Source organism: Grampus griseus, assembly GCF_964374135.1.
Source record: "Grampus griseus genome assembly, chromosome: 1".
Lineage (NCBI taxonomy): Eukaryota > Metazoa > Chordata > Mammalia > Artiodactyla > Delphinidae > Grampus > Grampus griseus.
In genome coordinates, this window is record NC_139017.1 from 33,265,000 (window position 1) to 33,280,308 (window position 15,309).

Below are 15,309 nucleotides of genomic sequence, written 5' to 3' on the forward strand. Positions count from 1 at the left end.
TCTAAGAAGACTTTTCAGGCAAAACCCAAATCTGCCTGAGTGACTGCAGAAAAAGAAGTTTTAGGGAGAATAGGAAGCTGATAGCACATGGGATGTGGTTGAAAGCGTGTATCAGACAAACCTGCTCTACAGTGTCCCCTCCAGCTGATGGCTGGAAACCTCGGCCATCCTCATCCCCTCCTCCTCCTTTCTCTCCACTTGCTTTTCACCACCTGTCTTGATCAGCCCAGTTCCCAGTAGGAAAGAGATGGTTTAACTAAAGGAAGTTTAATAAAGGTTCTATTTCTGTGTGGACAGGGTTCAGGGAATCCCCACGAATGGTGACCCATCAGGGACAAGTGAGATCTGGAAGCTGTTACCACCCACAGGCCTCCAAGGAGCCATAGTGCTGGAGCCCGTGGAAGAGCTGGAGCCTGGAGGAGGGGTCACCGCTCAGAGGCTTATAGAAATACAGCCGCTGCGTTTCCCAAACTGTGGCAAGACGTGGAGGGAGCAGAGAAATGAATCCCCGAGCATCTCTCTCGCCTGCCCTCACATCTCCTACTGGTGCCTTGCATTGGCTGAACCAGAAATGGGAGGGCAGGATGCCAAGTGTAGCAGCCCATGGAGGCCAGCCTCTGAGGTCAGAGCAGAACAGAGAGGGTGGGGAAGGAATTTGGGGGACAAATCAAGAATAATCAGCGCAGTGTAACCTGTTTGTTACTTGGCATCTTTCTTGTCCTTTATTTAGTGAAGAAATGTGTGTTTCTCCAACACAGGAAAAGCCCCAAGTCCCATGAACCCCTCTATCATCATAGGATGATGTTGATTCGATAACACTCCAATCTCGAAAGCTATCACGTTGGCCATTGTTCTTCATATAAAGCAGCAGAAAAAAAGTAGGGGAAAGAAGCAACATAAAGCTTTTCTTTTTCCACCACTCATTTTGTGTTCCCTCAAGCCCCTGCCCACACCTTGGCTATTGGGCACCTAGTGGATGATCCAAACCTGCAGTTTTGCAGGATCCACAATTTTAGTGGTCCCATCTTTACTGGGTTGCCATGGCTTCCCATTGGCCCTTATGACTGGCCATGGGAGTGCTGAGAGATGTCCCAGGGAATCCTCTCAATTGCAATCTCAGTCCCTTTTGCCCCATGTAGCAGCAACCAGCTTCCTCTTGTTTTCATTAAATTAATTTATTAATCATCCCCTTCTCTGACCATCCATGAGAGCTCCAAGTGGCCAAATGTAGCTCAGAGTGGGTTCTCTGGTGGCAGCCTTGCTCCAAATGCACTGTCTTATTTTGGGTTCCTCCAAAAGCTGACCTTGGGACAAGGACTAGGGTGTAGGTAGTTTATCTGGGAGGTGATCTCAGGAAACATGAGTGAAGGTGTGGGGAAATGAGACAAGGAGGGGAGAAGAGCCAATGAAAAGTGAATTAATGATCAAATGACTGTGGCCACTGGGCTTGGTCCTACTGGAGACTCTGAGAAATAGTGTGAAACACACTTCAGAATCATCCTACCAGAGAACAGGGAGGCTGGGGCTGGGACTCCCATCCACCATTGGTAGAGGTTTCGACCTTGACTTCTAGGTGTGTCTGTGGTAGAACAGGCTCCCACAGTGCTGGAGAAAGCCCTCTGGCAGAGAAGAAGAGAGGTGTGCACTTGGCCCTTACGGCATGCTAGGATCTGCCTGCCCCCACTTCGGGGTGTCTCAGGTGGGCCAAGGGAAGTGGGGCATAGCCTGAGTGGTGTGTGTCACCACCCCTGAGCCCAAGGGAAGGAAAAAAAATCCCTAAAGTGGGTTATTGGGCAGTAAGACGAGTCATTCTTACCTTTGACTCTTGGTTCAGGGACCTGGGTTATCTGACTTTAGGGGAAAGAATACACATTGGCCACGGTACCTCATCTTGCAGGATAGCATCCGCACCTTACAGAAAGTGGCCCCCCAGCTGGCACCATGGAAAAGGGACTGCCCTACTGAAGCTTTGGCCATGGATGAATACAACCTGGCAAGACCTCAGTGAGGTAGGGAAGAAGTGAGGGCATAGGGGGTGTGGAAAGACAGACCTCGACCTCTGTCCTCTATTTCTTCCTTCTACAATCTCCTACTGGTGCCTCTCATTGGCTGAACTCAACTGGAAGCAGAAGGGAAGGTGGCCTGGATGGTGCAGCCCACAGGGGTCAGTCTTCTGGAGAACAGCACAGGGCAAAGAGAGCCAAAGGGATCGGGGGAGGGGAGGGCACAATGGAGAATAACCAGTGTGCAGTCCGATCAATTGCCTCTAGAGTGCCTCCCCCCTTTCTATCCATCCCTACAGTCATCGTCTCTGTTCCAGCCTCATTATCCCAACCCTGGAATGTTGGGATAGTCTCTTAACACATCTCTGCATCTCCAATCCACCATTCCTAATGCCTGAGGCACAGACTGAGTCCCATCATTCCTCCTTTCAGAGAACCCGGTGTTCCCCATTCTCTGGTCTTTACTGAAGACCCAGGTGCAAGGCATTTTAGGGCATAAAAAGATGATTCAGAGACTGCACTCCTTATTTCTAATAAGGAGGATAGGTATTAAGAAGCTAGAAATGGATAATTTCACCATAAAAGAGGTGTGGTTAAAAAGAGATGTAAATTTGGGCTCTTAAATGTCTTAGCATCATATTCAAGGCTCTTCACAGTTTAACTCCAGATTTTCCTTCCAGACTTGTTTTCTAAGACTTGTGTTCTACTGCATTCTCCCACATGCCCTGGGTCCCAGCTCTGCTGACTGCCTGGTATACTTTGCCCCACACACAGTCAAGATTCAGTGCCTTAGCTCTTGCTGTACCTTCAGCCCCGAAAGCCCCTCCCGAGCTGGCCTTTGGGATGTTCTGATCAGCCACTCACAGCCGGGTTAGTCAGAGCCCCAGAATTCTAGGGCCTCCTACTTGGAGTGTGGTCCGCAGAGCAGCAGCGTGGCATTGCCAGGGGGCTTGTTAGAACTATGGCTCTCAGGCTCACCCGAACCTAGACTCAAAATCTGCACTTGGACCAGACCCCCAGGTGATTCCTATGTACTTGAAAGTCTGAGGAGCATCAGATGTTTTGTGAGCTACCTAGGTGAGGCTTGTAGTGTGAGCAGGGCAGCTTGCCCCCTTCCCAGTATTCCAGAATAAGGTGCAAGTGCCTAGTTCTAAGCTGTAAACTGTTTGTGTTCCTAGCTTTTAAGTTATGAGCATGAGGGGGGTTAACAAAATGATTAAGAGAATGGGCTGTTACATGATATAGCTACGGATTCAAGTCTCAGCTCTGCCACATACTATCTTGGGGCTTTAATAAAAGCAATTAGGGGGCTTCCCTGGTGGCGCAGTGGTTGAGAGTCCGCCTGCCGATGCAGGGGACACGGGTTCATGCCCCGGTCCGGGAGGATCCCACGTGCCACAGAGCGGCTGGGCCCGTGAGCCATGGCCGCTGAGCCTGCGCGTCCGGAGCCTGTGCTCCGCAACGGGAGAGGCCACAACAGTGAGAGTCCGGCGTACTGCAAAAAAAATAACAACAACAAAAAAAACAAAAAAACCCAAAAGCAATTAGGGAATTCCCTCGTGGTCCAGTGGTTAGGACTCCATGCTTTCACTGCCAAGGGCATGGGTTCAAGCCCTGGTTGGGGACTAAGATCCCGCAAGCTGTGCAGCTAAAATAAATAAACAAATAAATAAGGCAATTATCCTTTCTCAGCCTCAGTTTTCCAAAACAGAATGTATTAATGATGTCACAACACAGGTGCAAGGATCAAATGAGATAAAATATGTACATTGTTTTATAAATGTTAACTGCATTTGTTATTTTGAAAACACGTGAAGAAAAGCAAAAAGTAAGAAACCCTTGGGTCGAAGGTCTGGGCCAGATAGCCAGTGATGGGAGGGGCAGGTCTTTGGTGCCAGAGCCCAAGGGCCTCAGAGTTACAAATCAGAGACAACAAAGGCGCATCCAAGAGCAGCTGTGTTGACCTGGCTAAACAGACGCTCCCCCAGCAGAACAGTGTCCTTAGGCACTGTCTCAAGGCAGGCGGTATCCTGGTGGGCTCCCTGGAGGTGGTGTTGTGACCCCTCCCATGAGGTACGAAGTCAGCTGTGTCTGATCAGCCAGGACTAAAAAGAAGATATGCGCCCTCTTCCTGGATGACTCGTCCGAAATAACCTCCACCATCTAACGTCTGACTACTGTTCTACCACTTACACAACACGCATCTTCATCATCTTGTTTAATTTGGGCAGTGACAGGGTTTAGCCTGCTGGTTCAGGTCTCACACAACTGCCTACTTCTGCTGACTCACACAGGAGAAATGATCTAGTCAGGGTAAAAGACAACCTTGAAGGTGTCTCCACAGACTTTGACATTTTGAGCAGGAGATAGAAGGACTTGAGGACTTGAAAACGATGTGTTTTCATCCCTCCTTCCTGTCGAAGGTTGTGACCTTGGAAGAGAGAGGGGGCTGTGGGACGTGCGCAGCTGGCTCTGGGGAGGGTTTTGAAGTATAAGATCAGTGGACTTAACACACTAGAGGGATGGGTTGCTGGCAGGGATGGAGTGAAAACCCAGGAAGTGTGGGTTTTGGCCTGGATGCTTGCCAAACCCATCTTGAAGACTTTAAAGGGGCATCTGAGACTGTGGAGAAAAAGGCCCAGAAAAAAACCTGGAAAGCTCAATATCATCAATGGCATATGCAGCAACATGGAAGCAGTTGATAAATTTTCAAATGAAAATCAGAAGGAAGGGGTTGGGAATGTGACTGTAGACTCTAGACCCAACTGCTCAGGGTTTGGGCCACAAACAATTGAACCTGAATGTTAATGCAAGAAGGTAAATTCATGTGCAGATTTATTTTCTCCATCTTGCAGGTTTATGTCAAACTGAGGACTCACCAGTGCTGTGGATACGCTGATATGCTGTATACCCTGTTCCCAAGAGGCAGCTGCACAGTGGGTAAGTCTTGGCCTCAGGAGTTCAAATCCCGGCTTCTACCTCTTCCTCTGTGACTTTGGGCTGGAACTCTGACTTTGTTTACTGGTAGTTTTCTCACCTGTGAAGCAGAAGAATAATCAAGTCTATCTCATAAGATTAGTCAGAGGATTCAGTAAAATGATGTAAGCCGAGAACACCACTAGGTACACGGTAGATGCCCCATTTCTCTCAGTGGAGCCTTTCCTGTTCTGGTGACATAACCTGACCCTTCCAGGTGTTCTCTCCAGGCCCCCAACCCGGCCTGATCTGGATTTCCAGAGGCACAAGGATGTCCAGAGTTCCCCAAAGCCACGCAAAATACCACATGGGTAGAGAAGGAGACATCCAGGCAGAAGATGGGAGGGTGCTGACAGTCAAGTAGGAGGAAACCAGGAGCAAGTCGTGTCTCGAATGCCCCAGGAGGATGGATTTGATGAGAGAGGAGTGGTCACCAGCGTCAGGAGCTAGTGTGCAGGGAGCTGTGCTATCCAGGGAGAGCAGAAGAGCGCCTGTGGACCTGGGAGGTGAGCTGTGGCGGAAGGAGGGAGACCTGGAGACAGCCCCACCTGCTGTGAGGTCTTGGAGTCCGTGGACCCCTCTGTCTTGACCTTCCTAACTGTTATGATCGCCGTAACAGTTAAATGCTTTAAATGATCCCATGCTTAAAGACTTGACTTTAAGCTGGACGTGAAGTCTCAATTCAATAAGCATTTACTGAGCACCCAGGAAACTTACTGTGTCCGAGGCACCTTTGGGAACAAACACCTGGTTTGGAATCCTGGATCCGTCACCCCCTGTAGTTTGATCTGGGATGAATCATTCACCTTTCTTGAGCCTCAGTTGCCGCACCTGTTCTAACAGTTATTGAGCCCTGGCTGCCCTGTCAAAGTACCAGGTGTTTTCAATGAGATTATCTTATTAACTACTTAAAACCCTGTGAAGAGTTTGTGCATAAATAGGACTTAGAGAAGTTGTGTAATTTACTCAGGGTCCCATGTCTGGGAGCCAGGGAGCTGGGAGGTGAGCTGAAGTCTGCCTCCCCCCACATGCTGCCTCTCCATGGCTGTTTGCCACTTTATGAGCAGAAGACGCACCGCCAGGACGATGTGTGTGTACCATAGAGCAAGCCTGGTGAATTACAGTTAGTTATTCATCCGTCTCTCCTGCAAGATGTAAGATTCTCAAAAGCAGAGGGTGATTCTGAATGACCTTTTTGTATTCCTAGAGTCTAGTAGAACATATGGTATATAACAGGGGCACAAGAGATGTTGGACCAGGGATTAGCACGGGTTCTGTGGATGGATTGAAATATATAGTCACTGCTCTCAAAGACTCACAATCTAATGGTGATATGGGAACTACAGCTACGTAAAGACAACACAATGAGATACTTACTTTAATGGACATATGTATAATGTGCACATTTTCTTCTTATTAAATTTATCTACATGAATACATTTTTTAAATTAAAATTAAGGTAATTTTTATTGTGGAATATTTCAAGCATACAAATATAAAGAATTTGATAAAGAACATCTGTGTATCTACCATGTAACTATCAAATCTTAACATTTGCCATGTTACCCGAAAACATACACCACAAATGCACTGCAGATCAGCTGAAAGAATCGATATATTTCTTCAGAGCTCATTCCCTTGTTAATGTGAATTTGGGTTTATTATCCCCATGTATCTTCTTTTTTAATTTTTTAAATTTTTGGCTGCTTTTGGGTCTTTGTTGCTGCACGCGGGCTTTTCTCTGGTTGCAACGAGCAGGGGCTACTCTTCGTTGTAGTGTGCAGGCTTCTCATTGCGGTGGCTTCTCTTGTTGTGGAGCACGGACTCTAGGCACGTGGGCTTCAGTAGTTGTGGCTCGTGGGCTTCAGTAGTTGTGGCTCATGGGCCCTAGAGCGCAGGCTCAGTAGTTGTGGCACACGGGCTTTGTTGTTCCGCGGCATGTGGGATCTTCCAGGACCAGGGCTCGAACCTGTGTCTCCTGCATTGGCAGGAGGATTCTTAACCACAGAGCCACCAGGGAAGCCCCCCCATGTATACTCTTATATACTATTGCTTTGTATAAATGTATTCATAAACAATATATAGTATAAATTGTGTTTTAATACTTTATGTAATTGTTTTCATAAGGTAGGTATTATTCCTTAGCTTTGCTCTTTTGCTCAAAATTACTGTTTGAAATTTATTCATGTTGATATACTATAGCTCTAGTTCATTCACTTTTAACTCGTGTACAGTATTTCATGTCATATTTTTTGTGCTTTAAGATAACAAGTTAGGGGCTTCCCTGGTGGTGCAGTGGTTAAGAATCCTCCTGCCAATGCAGGGGACATGGGTTCGAGCCCTGGTCCAGGAAGATCCCACATGGTGTGGAGCAACTAAGCCCGTGCGCCACAACTACTGAGCCTGCGAGCCACAACTACTGAGCCCGTGTGCCACAACTACTGAAGCCCGCGCGCTAGAGCCCGTGCTCCGCAGCAAGAGAAGCCACTGCAATGAGAAGGCTACACACCGCAAGGAAGAGTAGCCCCTGCTCACCGCAACCAGAGAAAAGCCCATGTGCAGTAACAAAGACCCAACACAGCCAAAAATAAAATAAATAAAATAAAAAAAAAACAACAAGTTAAAAGTAATACTTGCTACATTAATCTGGATAATACAGATGCATATAAAGAAAAGTTACCCTCCCCCCAGCCTGTTCTATTTCCTCAGGTAACCGAGCAGATTACCTGTTTGGCGGGTGTCCTTCCACAACTTTCTCTTGGCTCAGACAAGCATATATACAGCATATATAGATACCATTGCGTCTTCCTTTCTTTCTCCCTCCCTCCCTCCCTCCCTCCTTCCCTCCTTCCCTCCTTCCCTCTTTCTTTCCTCCTTCCTTCCTTCCAACAACATAGGATTCTACAGAGCACATTACACTGAGATGTGTTTTGTTCCACTTAATCTGTGCAAATTTATTGAATCAATGACTTACTTGCCTTTCATCCTGTGTTGGCAAAAGTGAGAGGTTAGATCGGGTCCTATGCCTCTCACCAGAGATGTCCTCTCTGCCCTTAAACTGGCAAGAGAAGATCCCAAGAGAGGCAGGTGGGAAAGAGGCAGAAATGCTCTACTGGGCTGTGTAGGAGCACCAGGCTTTGGGCAGGAAGGGCCTTAGCCATCATCTAGAGCCATGGCCCTCCACAGACGTGGGTATGTTCAAGTTGGAGTTAGGCTAGGCTACAAGAATTTTTTTCAATAATAACTGGTAGAAGCTTTAGAATTTTTGGTTCGAAGTTATCCCTGGAGCAACATAATTTTTCAGGCAACCCTGGGTCATCCATGGGCTGATTTACATATCACATACATCTGAGAATATGATCTCAAACCCAACTCCCACTTCCTGCATTACCTTTGTATCAGTTAGGATGCAGGTTTTGCTAGTCTGACAAAGACCTGAAGCTGGAGCTGTCACAAATTTTCAGAATTCTTACGAGCTGGTTGTTAAGCATAGCCATCATTAAAAATTTAATTATATAGGGGCTTCCCTGGTGGCGCAGTGGTTGAGAGTCTGCCTGCCAATGCAGGGGACGCGGGTTCGTGCCCCGGTCCAGGAGGATCCCACATGCCGCAGAGCGGCTGGGCCCGTGAGCCATGGCCACTGAGCCTGCGCGTCCGGAGCCTGTGCTCCGCAACGGGAGAGGCCACAACAGTGAGAGGCCCAAATAACGCAAAAAAAAAGAAAAAAAATTAATTATATAAACTTAAAAAGAAATAAACTATCCTAAAAACAAAGGCAATGAAAACTCACCACCTCCTAATTATTTTACTACATTTTACTATTTTCTGTGCTTTGACAGTGACATACATCTATTGCATGAGCGTGGTTGTACTGCTCTGCAATGGTGTGGCACTGCAGTCCCACGGTTCTGACCATCCAGGCTCCTTTGATCTTGCTGCTCCGGCATCTCAACATCTGCATTCCATCCTGGGTCCAGGGAGGCTTGCCTAAGTTCTAAGATCCTGCCTGTACCCCAGGCAGAAGAAAGAGGGGAAAGGCGGGGGGGGGGAGGTTCACTCCTTTCCTTCTGAAGTCATGGTCTTAAATTTGCCTACATCACTTTTGCTGACATCCCATTAGCCACACCTCACTGCAAAGGATCCTGGGAATATGGCCTTTATCTGGGCTGCCGTGTGCCCAGCTAAAACTCTCTTCACTCAAGAAAGAGAGTAGATACTAGGCGGACAGCTGGCGCTCTCTGTTATTACATTTCCTGAATTCTTCTCAGCTATCCCTAGGCCACTAAGCGTTCTATCCCACCCTTGCCCTCCTTCTTCTGAAGGCCTGTTACAGGGCTCAGGAAAGTCTCTTGCCATGGTCACAGCTGGTATAGACATGGCACCCTTCAGCCAATCTCACTCCTCAGCCTCCAGGCAACGAGAAGAGACTCAGAGGCACATGAAGCAGGACCATTTCTTCCAAAGACAGAGCTCCAACAGATGAACAATGGTGTAGGAGCCCCCCTCTGTTCAGGGCTGAGCTGGGCTCCAGGTGGGGAGGGGATAATGATACCAGGGAAAATGAGATAGTACCAGCCTCAAGGAGTTTCTAGTCCAGGTGAAACGCTTATACCTGGAAGATCACTAACAATACAGGCAGTGGCTGGTAAAGACAAGGTAATTCCTCTCTAATTTAAAATTCTGGGCAGAGAACCAGTCTCCATGAACAACCAGCTCATGGATGGACTACTTGCTTTTAGCTTTTACCGTTATAATCAAATAAAACTTCCAGGAAACTTAGGTTGACATTAAAGATCTACATAATTGTTGTGCTGCGTGGTAATTAGGCAGAAATGGTAAGCAACTCACATAAATGACTGTAATTAGCATTATTTGTACATAGCCAACACAGTTTCAATTGTCCCTGTTACCCTGTATAGTTTATCGGTTGTCACTCTTGGCTCCAGCAGTAACTAACACTTTGCAGTAGGTAGGCTGCCTGGCCCTCTCCAGTCTCTGGCCAGAATGGCTTCTCCTGTGCTTCCCCACCAAGCCCCCTTCATACTGGGAAGTGGCAAAGTTGTCACAGGCTTGGGCTCTGGAGTCAAAATGCCTTCACCACCCACTCCATGACTTAAACCAGGTGACCTTAGCGAATTGTTTAATCTTTCACTTCCTCAGAATCACCTAGACATCATTCCTGAGAATGTGTCTAGGATATAACTAATAATATATGTTAGTCATTACATGCTCATTTATTCATTCATCTGTTTGACAAAGAATTTTAGCATCTGCTGTCAACCAGGTGCTACTCTGGGTGCTGAGAATTGGTAGTGAACCAAAGTCCTGCCCCCATGGTTTACATACGAGGGGAGGGAGACAGACAACTAATAAATACCGCAGTTTATCAGGTGGTGATCCATTGGATGAGGAAAGCAAGATTGAGGAAGGTATCATGGTGACGTAGCTTTCTATTTCAGCAGAAGAAGTGGATCACGATAAACTAGGTGAAAGTGCAATGACAGAACAACTCCCACATCTCAGGGGCTTCCTTTTGCTCATATGCTGCTTGTCTGCTGTGGGACAGCGGGGATCCTACTCCACATCTTTATCACTCTGGAGCCCAGGCTGACTGTCTTCATCCTCTGGACTGTCCCTGGTCATTATAGGAGGTGGAAGGGGGAACATGAAGACTTATGTCTGGAAGTGACCCTGGCCAAGGCAAGTTGCATGCTGTACTTGACTTCAAGGGTAGCAGGGAATGTGGGGAACTACCCTGTGCCTGGAAGGAGAGGAGCCAGAAATACTGATGTGTTGAGTAACTTCATTTATCCCAGATCTGCTCTCTGTCCTTCTCTGCCCTGCTCCGTGCTCTTGTGCCTAAACTCCATGGACTGTATCGCCAGGGCTCCCCGGCCCTCTGACTCCCGCTTGACTTTGGCCAAAAGGGTACACCAGGAGGAGAGCCGAGGGTGGGGAAGGGCGGGCCCATGTTCTTTGTGCTCCCTGCTCTGCCAGAGCTCTGCAGTGACTGTTCTCCTATAGCCACAGCTCCACCAGGCACTCTCACACCCATGGCTCCAGCTCTCGGAAGGGCTCTGGTAGCACCATTTCCTTGTCTTCCCCCTTCAGGAGTAAGGGTGGTGTCGGCCTCCCAGCGTTGCTAGTCCTTGAGGCCTTGAAAGCTATTCTTGGTTTCCTCTGTGAATACCATCACAAAAAGATCTTCTCAAAGATGCGTGTTCCATCTACATCTGGCTAAGACCCCCTGATACAATAGGTAACACTATCTATGCCACAGAGGTCCCTCTGAGAAGATGACATTTGACGGGAGGTATCCGGCAGAAGATGGTCGAGCAGACAGGGAAGACCTAGCGGAGGAGTGGAGGGTGGTGCTTGGCACGTTCAGGGGAGAGGAGCCAGGCCTGTGTGGCTGGAGCCGTGAGCGTGGTGAGGTGTGGCTGGCGGGGAAGCGGGGGGAGTCCAGACCAGAGAGGTGGAGGCCCAGATTACATCAGACTCTTCTAGGGGATGGGAAGGATTTTGGATTTTATTCTGAGTGACATAGAAAACCACAGGGGGTTTTGAGCAGGTGAACGACGCGACCTAACTTACGGTTTTAAAGGATCACTCTGATTTTGGGGACAAAGTGTAGGTGATGTGTTAGGAGGCTAACGCAGGAGTCTCAGAGGGAGATGTGGTGGCTTGGACCACGTTGAGAGCCGTGGAGGTGGCGAGAAGGGGCCAAGATAGTGTTACGTGTTTGAGGTAGAGATGATACAAGATTTGCTGACTGCTTGAACGTTGATGTGAGAGAAAAAGAGAACTAAAGAATGACTCCAGGTTTTGGCCTGAGAGGGAAAGATTGAGGAGGTATTTTCGGGGGAGGTGAAATTGTGATCAGTTTCCATGATGTTAAGTTAAAGATACCTGTCAGGAAAGAGAGAAACGAATACCGCACGCTAACACATATATATGGAATCTTAAAAAAAAAAAAATGGTACTGATGAACCTAGTTTCAGGGCAGGAATAAAGAAGTAGATGTAGAGAGTGGACCTGAGGACATGGGGTGGGAGGGGGAAGCTGGGACGAAGTGAGAGTAGCATCAACATATATACACTCCCGAATGTAAAATAGTTAGCTGGTGGGAAGCAGCAGCATAGCACAGGGAGATCTGCTGGGTGCTTTGCGGATGACCTAGAGGGGGTGGGATAGGGAGGGTGGGAGGGAGGCTCAAGAGGGAGGGGACATAGGGACATGTGTTTGCATAAGGCTGATTCGCTTTGTTGTGCAACAGAAACTAACACGGTATTGTGAAGCAATTATACTCCAGTAAAGATCTATTAAAAAAAAGAAAAAAAGATACCTGTTAGACCATGAAGGTGAGCTGTTGAGTTAGTGGTGAGAGGGAGAGGTCAGATCTAGAAACCAAAATTTGCTGGTTTCTAGTAGTAGGTGGTACTTAAAGCCAAGATATGGAGGAGCTCTCCTAGGGAGTGAGAGCAGTAGAGAAGAGAAGAGGTCTCAGGATCAAAAGCAGGGCCTCTCACTGTTGTGGCCCCTCCCATTGCAGAGCACAGGCTCGGGACAGCCGCTCTGCACGGCATGTGGGATCTTCCCGGACCGGGGCACGAACTCGTGTCCTCTGCATCGGCAGGTGGACTCTCAACCACTGCGCCACCAGGGAAGCCCCATTCTAACATTTAAAATGTTCAGAAGATAAGGAACCTTCAGCAAAGGAGATTCAGAAGGATTAGCTGAACAGGAGGAAAATGAAGTGAAGCAAGGGTTTCAAGTGGGAGAAGGGGGTATTAAGTGCATCAGATGCTGCTGAGAGACTGATTTAGATGAAGACACTCTTTCAGGTCTCAGCTTGACTGGCCCTCCTCTAAGAAGTCTGTTCTAACCCCCAGAGTGGATTCAGGAGCTTGTGATGTGCTCTCATACACCACCGCCTCTCCTCTGCACTGTAATTACCTTCTGCCATGTCGCTGTCCCTGACTGTACACAGTTCCTCGAGGGCTGGGCTGGTGTCTTACTCATTAATCACACTGAAGTCAATGCCAAGCACTTAGTAGAGTTAAGTTAACATTAGTTCACACACACACAAAAAACCCCATGAGTCAATCAAGATGATGTACACACTCCTTCCCCCAGCTGCCGCCCCAAATACATTCACTGTCCAGGGCTCCGAATTTTATTCCCAAGAGCTGACGTTTCCTATATTTTTCACCTTGCAGAGGACTGAAGATTTGTGGGCTCCTTTTAAGCATTTCCATTATAGTGGTTGGGGCCCCACTCATGTTCTTCCTGCTTATGATGCTGGGAACCTCTGGGACTATTTTCACTGGTTGAGCAACCTAGGTACCCTGGGATGGCGCTGCAGAAACATGGAGATGTGGATTTACAAAGTGTCTTCCTTGGTGATAACTTACTGAATTCTAAGAGAGACAGAAGTGGGGAGGAGGAGGTGAGAGGAAGAGGGAGGAAAGGAGGGAGGGGGAAGGAGAGAGACCCAGGACAGGGGTCGTGGCACAGTAAGTATAAAAGAGGTGGCCTTGGGGAAATGAGTTTTTTCTCCTCTGGCATCTCAGAAATGCTTTAGGTAACCCCCTCTTTTTATAAAAGGGAAGTTGAGGCTGAGAAGTGAATGACTTACTCAAGATTTTGGCGTTGGTGGTGTGGCAGACCTGGCCTAGACTGTATTCCTTGTGTCTGTCAGTTCAGTGCACTTTTTATAACATGGTGGTAACTTTAGAGACAGGAATAGTTGTCTCCTTTTCCAGGCAAATATCTTCTACTTATTCAGTGACACATGGAGCTGCTTTAAAAGACAAGCTTCTTGCTCCACAAATGAGAGGAGAAAGGCTGAAATTGCAAATGATGGAGAGAGAACAGTGACGGGGATGCCTCTCTGCTGAGGGATAAAGGATGGCAGTTCCTTAGGGGAGGCAGGGAAGCGGGAGCTATCCCAGTGCCTGCTGGGAGGAGAGCATGGATGGGATAGAAAGGAAAGGCTAGAGGTGTGGAATTCAAACTGAAATTGAACCCCTTGCCTGTTCCTTGATGGCTAAGTGGAGACATCTGAAGAGCTCCTATGTGAGAGGGAGGGGAGCAAACAAACTATCTAACTTCTGAGCATGAATAGAACCATTTCACGATGGAGCGACTGGACTGAGCGCATTGGGAAGGCGGAAGAAAGGGAGAGAGGCCCCGTTCTCAACCAGCTAATGAGAGTGGGGTATGAATCTTGAATCTTCTCTCATTAGGGGAACAAGTGGTCTGCTGAGGAGGGTTCTGGTTCGAGAAGTCAAGTGTGACCGAGTTGGGACGTTCTTCTGGTGACGGCCTCAGTGCTCTCTTGGGCAACCTCCATCCTGTCCTGTGTACCACTGCGGGTGGGAGAGTGGGGTTGTGTTCCGGGCCTTATCGAGATCTGCAAAGCTGGGCGATCCTGGGGCTCAGCAGTGGGCTTGGTCCTCAGTCCCGTGAGCTGAGCGTGCCTGGGTTGCTGGAGCCTGGAGGCTTTGCCAGACTCTGTCTCACCTAGATCTTTCTAACAGTGCTAATTTCCAAACCCAGTCATTTCCACAAAGAGCCTGGCAGCCTCACCTCCCTTCTCAGTGAAGGTTTAATAGCAGAGCGCTGCAACAGGTCTCATTGCTAAACCTTCATTATTTCCACAACATATACTACAGGACTCCTACTAATAGACCGTGAAGTACTGTCCTAATTAAAACGAAACGACTCATGTCAAATTAAATAAGCAAGGTACGTTGTGTTAGCCAGGGCTCTGGCTTGCAATTGCGTGTTTGTTTACTTGTTAATTGGCCAAGTTCAATAATCTACAGCAGCCTTTTCTTCTCATCAATACAAATTACTGACGCTTCAGACTTGGTCTGTTGGGGAGCCCTGGCCGTGGAGATGAGATACCTGACAATCTGTCCCACTATGTCATCTTGTAAAGCTGTTGAACTGAGCTTCTCCTGGAGCAAAGGGAGCATGATATGCACCAGCCTCCCACTTCTTGTGGACGCTGCAAAGCTACTATAAAGTGGAGACATCTGAAGAGCTCCTATGTGTGCTCCCCTTTGGAATATCTTTGATCCAGCAGAACTTCAAAGGTTAGTGTACCCAGAAACAGCCTCATGGGTCAGACATTTTTCCAATGCACAGATGAGAAAACTGTGGCTCAGAGAGATTGGGTATCTTGCCCAAGTTCACACAGCTAGTACTTCCCTGTGGTTTTGGTGTCCCTCCTCAAAGCACACACCCACCATGGCATCCATCACAAGGTATGTCTACCACCATTTTCCTACCTGCCTCTGGTACCAGCTCTGAGCTCTTGAGC